The following is a 6,556-nucleotide window of genomic DNA, read 5'->3' on the forward strand; positions in this document are numbered from 1 at the left end:
AGTTTTCGCAGGCAGGGTAATTGCCAGGCTGCGCGGGAAGGCGCTATTGCTTTTAACAATCACCGTGGGCCATAGGTGCTCCTATAGGCCGAAACAGGCAGGAGCAGACAGCTGTTTGATATTGTCTTTTCTAATTTATTAGGTGATTAGTCAATCATACTAACCTACATTCATTAAAAGAAGCGCCTCTCCGGGGGTCGCCTCAACGCTTGAGTGCATTTGTGGACGTTATCATGTTGCGCTTCGGTTCGGTCGTCTCCATAAGAGACGCCACTATTGATTTGTTTCATTTTTTGTGTGTGTGTCTGGCTGCTGTCACTTAAGCGTGGCATTTCAGTGCTGCGCGGGCAGGGGTTGCCCGTCTGCCCGCCGCCGTAACAGAATGTGACAGGGTACAAAATGGTGCGGCGCGGTGGCGGTAAACTTTGTGTGAACTTGCGCCGCACACCCTCCAACTAGATTACAGGCTTCGAAGACACTTAACCTCGGGGTCAGCTGAAGTGAATTCCTCCCAAATACGCCACTCACAAGACACACGGAGGTGTTTGTGTAACCTTAAAAGAAATGTAAATAACCTTCTACAGGCTGAAAAATCTATAACGGCCCGTCAGTTTATTAATTGACGCGTTTGCATGCAGCCGCCTGACGCGGTCAGCGCACGGATGAAGAAATCACAGATAGATCATTACCATCGTCATTGGTTATTTTGAAAAGCAGCGTGAGGCTGGTGAATGGAGACGTTCTGCGTTTGAAGGAAACACCCCCCTGAAATACTGAAATTATGTATTGATTTTCCTTCTGTCTTTCGCCCCGATGCCTCTGGGTAATTGGGTTTTCGCTGCCGCTGAACTGAACCGTCAGGCTCTAGATGTGTCCGGCCTGTGTTTTTTTAAACTTTAACATCAGGGACACCCCGTTCTGCTGTTGCGTCACCTTCACACTGTGGGGCAAGACGGTAAAAATGGAAGATGGCGTGCTGCGAGTGCAACCGCGCGGGACGATTCGACGTATTAACTGTATTTTCCATTTCACTCCTTGATCATCAGAGACTTGTGTGTTGGTTAAATCTTTCATAACATTTTATTTGAGAAAGGAAAATATTCTAGTTCTTGCATCGGTGCTGTTGCTAAGAAAATTGTTTCTTTTTGAGAAAAAAAAACAACCCTGAATGGAACTTGAGGACGCTTACTTTGCATCTTTGTGGATGAGCAGGCACATGCAGGAAACTTTATTCCAATGACCTTTGGTGGAGGTTTCCACTGCACGGTGAGATTCCATCAGCGGCTGCAGAAATCTTCTCCCCAACCTTTCTGTCCCAACAATTTAGCAGCAGTCTAAGAAAAATGACATCAGAAATAATTACTCTTGCATAACGCAGTTTTACTCCTCCTCTGACACGGAGTCCAATAACACAAAAATGCCCCAAATTTGGGCAAAGATTGCCTCTACAAGCATTTCCAACACCTTTCCCAACCCCTATATATATGTATTATTAGGGCACTGCTGGGATTCAAACCCAGGTTGTTTTCCAGGCGGTTTAACCAACTAAACCACAGCGCCTCTGCTGGTAGACCTCTGACCTGACGTGGGACACTCTAACCCAGATACTATTACTGTACACATATTTATTAAGTGGGTGTTAATTCAGTTAGTTGAACTGAAATTCATCCATTAGTCACGTTTGACGGGTGTCAAGATTGACATTAACGAACAAGGTGAGCAGCAGGATGAATGATTATTATTATCATTAATATTGTGCTACTGGAGGCACTGCACTCTAATTCTGTCAGCTTCTGTCTGGTAGACAATGAGCACTCTGTATGAAATGTCTTTTTTTAGGACAACGATCCTTGTGGGCATTAGAGGGAGATGAAGACAAACTATCGCTGACGGTCCACAATTCCCATGTTCTAGAATAAATGTTTTCCTCTTGGTCCTGAAAAAAACCCTCTATCCATCACATTTTCAGAACACCTCCAAAAAAAAACACCCCCAAACCCTTTAGATTCCAGGTCTAGCTGCAGCTCACGTGGATGAAAGGCACCTACTGTATGTAGATTAGGGTTCTTCTGAGGTTAAACTGACTTAATGTGATTCCGCCGCCTCTTTAAGGTTCTGAACAGTTTTATAGAATGAGACGCGTCTGGGCACAATCAGCGAGCGTGGCGGAAATCAGACGGGAAAGCAGGCAAAAATTGATTGAAATTCCTGCGATGTGGCATTGTCTCACTCGGTTGAAAACTGGGATGGAGAGGGGGCTGTGGTAAATTGCTCTGCGAATGTGGCTGCTGAAACCAATACTGTTTTCTTTGCTTTGCTAATTATTAATTACCCATCTCCATGCATATGTGTTTATTCCTAATTGTATTTGATGGATGAGTGGCAGCTTTGACACCTCATTAGACCAGATTAATTGAACGACACAATATTTATGTCTCGGCAATGACCAGTTATCCCACCATCTATCATTGAGATGATCTCGCTGATTGAAAACCACTGGTCCGTGTAATCCTAATTATTTGGAATTAGAAAAGAATTTATAGCTTCTTGTGGCTTTTTCCTGTGATGACGGCAAATTGGAAACATTAAATGCATAACGAGGGAGAAAATGAGAGGAAGACACAATCACAGAATTAATGGGGGTGAATGTCGGAGAGGGGGGAAGGACGCATAAAACAAACGGGGAGCGAGGTTTGTACAGTGGCGCTGCGGTGCGCTCCTGCATAGCGCGGCCACGCTGGCATGTTTTCTCAAGATTCTGGCATAATATTTGGGTTTTGTTTTTTCGGAATTCCAAAAGGAATTTTTTTCAGAAATTGCTCAACTCCCCATCCGCTCACTTCCAAACATGCTTTCTGCAGAACATCTCAGACCATACTTGTCTTTTATTTTAAAAGTTGGCTGAGTACTGTAAAAAAAAAAAAAAAAAAGCATTTCCACTGAACTTCATATAACCCTCCCTCCAACTTCTGCAAAGCTTTAGCCCTCCTGGGAAGAGCACAAGCTAAAATCCAGCATTTGAGCTCACAGAGAAGCAACAAGGCCCCGAAGAGTGGAGCTTTTACTATCATACAGTACAGGAAAGCCTCAAGGAACCCGCCTTTTTCCCAGGTAGTGAGAACTTCCTCGAGCTTATTTCTTAACTTTTCAAGTTTTTAATACGTTAGCCGGCTCCCCGGTGGGCTTGAAAGTGGCGGAGTTGATTGAATTAAGCTGTTTGGGACATTTTGACAAGCTTTCTAGTAGAAAAGGCAGTCACAGCTGGAATCTTGAGGGCCCATTCACTCACCCACTAATGCTTGTAGTGAACACATGCACTTCAAATGTACATAGAATACTCTGGGAAATCTGCTGACCGGAATCCTTCAATGAGATAGAAAGGGACGATATTCTTAGAAGATGCTCTATAATGCCCTTTACACCATAGTATTTTAATCGATTTAACTGGCTTTTTTAGATATACTTGGCTCAAACTGCTCTCTCTGGTTTTAAAAATAGGACAAATGGTCTTTCGAAGCAACTGGGGAGAAGTTTAATCTCATTGAATGGAGCCAAAGCCAGACATTTAGCTCCACAGTATAGAATACAAGATTATAACAGCCTGATATAGCCCTTCCACCACCCGTTTATTTTTATCCTCTATTAAGGCAGCGATATCCTTAAAGGCTGCCAAAATTATCCTGTAAAAATGCTGACCGGGAAATATGAAAGGTTCCAGGCTGTTCTAGTAAGCAATCTGCGCGCATGGTGGAGCAATGTGACTGCTGTGCTTGCTATACCAACAGGGGTGACCCCAGCTGGATGGAGAGGTGAGGCTAAATGAAAGTCATCCCTGGATCTTTGGGGAGCCAGGTCTGGAATACCGAGGCTCTCTTGAAAATGAGCTGTGCTGCCAACAGATGCCGCTTTACATAACTCTTTGTTTTTTCTGTGATATTCATCAGCAGAGTGTAAACACAGTTGAAAATCCATCAAACACTTCCTCACACGTGCGCTAGACCGATTCAAGTGTGTTATTTTTTGCGGCGGCGTGTTTTCAGCAGTTACGCTCAGGTGACTTCTTCTTCTTCTTCTTTGCGCAGCCACTGATTCACCACCGATCCACTCTTCCGCGCGGGTAATTTATACAGAAACGCCTCCTTCCTTTGTGGAATTGGGACAAGCAAAAGAGGGTAATTTCCTTATCAAACAAACATCGCTCATTTGAAATGGAAAGTTTTGTTCCGAGTTAAGTGCTCCTTGGAGCGAAGCTGGTAATTGAAGAGTTACGAGTGCCCTGCGGGTGTTCTGAGACGCCGAGGCTTTGCAAGATTTGTCGTGTCGTGACTCATATTTTATTTTTCAGTTCCCCTCTCAGTCACTGGTGTTATTTTTGCAGGTGTTATAACGCGTTTAAGAGCCACCTTGCTGCTTCCTTTTGGAATTTCCTGGCAAAAATAGGATTCTGCGTTACACGTCTTTCCCCTGAGATAAAAAAAAAGGCTTTGTTTGTCAGCATGGACTCAAAGAAATTGTGTAAAGTTACCGCCTTTTCTTAGCGTTAGCTGTTTTTCTGCAGGCTATCAACACGGGCGGCTCGCTACGTATGCACAGGCGTCATAAAGTAGTAAAAAGCTGACACTACGTGAGCTGTTTTTACCAGCCGCCTTATTGGAATGAACTTGAGAGGAATGTATTGATCCTGCCTCGGGATGGCAATGACACAGCCCGGCTGTTGCTTTAGAGGTGACTCCATCCAGACCCTCTCGTCTTATGCTGGTGATGTAGACGAGTCGTCCAGGACCCCGTCTGGTGTCAAGGAGCTATTTAAAATTAGAGCACGGGAGGTGCAATTGATTCAGTTTATATCTGATGTGATTAGACACAGTGGAGAACATTTGCGGTTGCTGGAATCACAATCAAGGCTTTCAGTAAAGTGCAGAAGCAACGCAGGGGTAGAGAAATGTCCTCGGCCTAATGTATGCCATTTTGGCGATTGCATTTAACCAAAGTGTCTTATCATGATCAGATGCATTTTAGTAATGAAAGCGGAGGCAACTGTGGTAGTGTTGGTGGAGCACCAGTGCAAGGAGACAATATTTTAAGAGTTTATAAAAACGTTATCTTGGGGGGAGGAAAAAAGGTAGATTCTAATGAAGGTTGTCCTGATAAAAGTGCCGTAATAAATCTTTATTACACATTCAGCCATAATTTTTTAAGGAAAAAAAAAAAACAGTGAGAGTTCAGGTATAATCAATACTTTTATTCCATGGAAATAAATCCTAACATTACATTTTTTTTTAGATTAGCCTGTCTGTAGCAAAGAAAATATCTGGAATAATCAGAGTGTCCGAGTCCTGCTATGAGTCCCTGATTAACACCCCGCTTGTGTGATTTTGTTTTAAATGCCCCCAATTAAACAAGAAATGAAGAAGCAAGAGATGGCGGCTAATGGCATTTATTAACCCAGCAGGAATGGGCGGGCAGTGGCGACCACCGTCCGCCACCAGCTCCAGTGATGGTTCAGCCAGAGAGGAGAGCTGAACATAATAATTAAAATTTTAAAAAAAACACGCACAAATGCACCCAGCTGATGAAAGCAGCCCCGTGGCTATATTAATTATCCCTCGCCACACTCCTCGACAGGAGCCAAACAAGTGTGTGACGGAAAGAAAGAAGCGTGCAAATGACTAGTCTGTGTGAGTCATTCTTTAGATCATGCTTCATCTGAGTAGCCACACGCCCGGCGTGGATGCGTTCAGGCTTCCCACTTCAATTTTCCAAAGCCCGTGTTTGGTCGTTTTAAAAAAGAAAAATGGATTCTAAGATGATCCTATAAATTTTTCATTTAATTACATTTATCTACAGATCAATATTGAGAATACTTGATGTAAAATTAGTCAGGAAGCATTTATTAATGGTACATTTTACCATTAACTTGGTGTTAATTTAAAAAATAAGAAGTGCAAGACGGGAAATCAAAGAGCTCAGGCCAAATTACACTCACAAATTCAATTACAGACACTTTACATTACTGCAACTATCGTAATTATACTGTATCCCTATAGCCCACAAACCAGAAAAAACAACTATATATAAATATACAATAGATTTATAGCCAGTAATGCAATATTAACGGTGACAAACTATATAGTTATTACTTCTATTAAATTCCTTTGGTCCTTTTTTGGCAGCAAAAAATGCTCTAGCTAAACAAACTGTAGAGCAAATAGGAAAATACAAAAGGCTGGTTCAAGATTTTAAGCACTGATATTATTATTGAAACCTTTTGAATGGTCAGATGGCACCAAAGCGTGCGGAAAAGTCCAATTCTCTTTCAATTCCAGGCTACATGGCACAGGAAGGGTTATGGTTATAAGGGCATCAAAAATCCACACCCAACTGCCAGTGTGTCGCTACGGGAACACACAACCTCACAAATAATCTCATTGTCGTAACAAAGTAATAACCACAACCTAATTTGATCTCCAGCTTAACTGTGATCCCTGCGGTTATGAAGACGTGTTATATCTCTTTCCTAAAAGTCACTGTGACATTTATCATGAGTAAATTTGTA

Source organism: Takifugu rubripes, chromosome 16 (assembly GCF_901000725.2).
Source record: "Takifugu rubripes chromosome 16, fTakRub1.2, whole genome shotgun sequence".
NCBI lineage: Eukaryota > Metazoa > Chordata > Actinopteri > Tetraodontiformes > Tetraodontidae > Takifugu > Takifugu rubripes.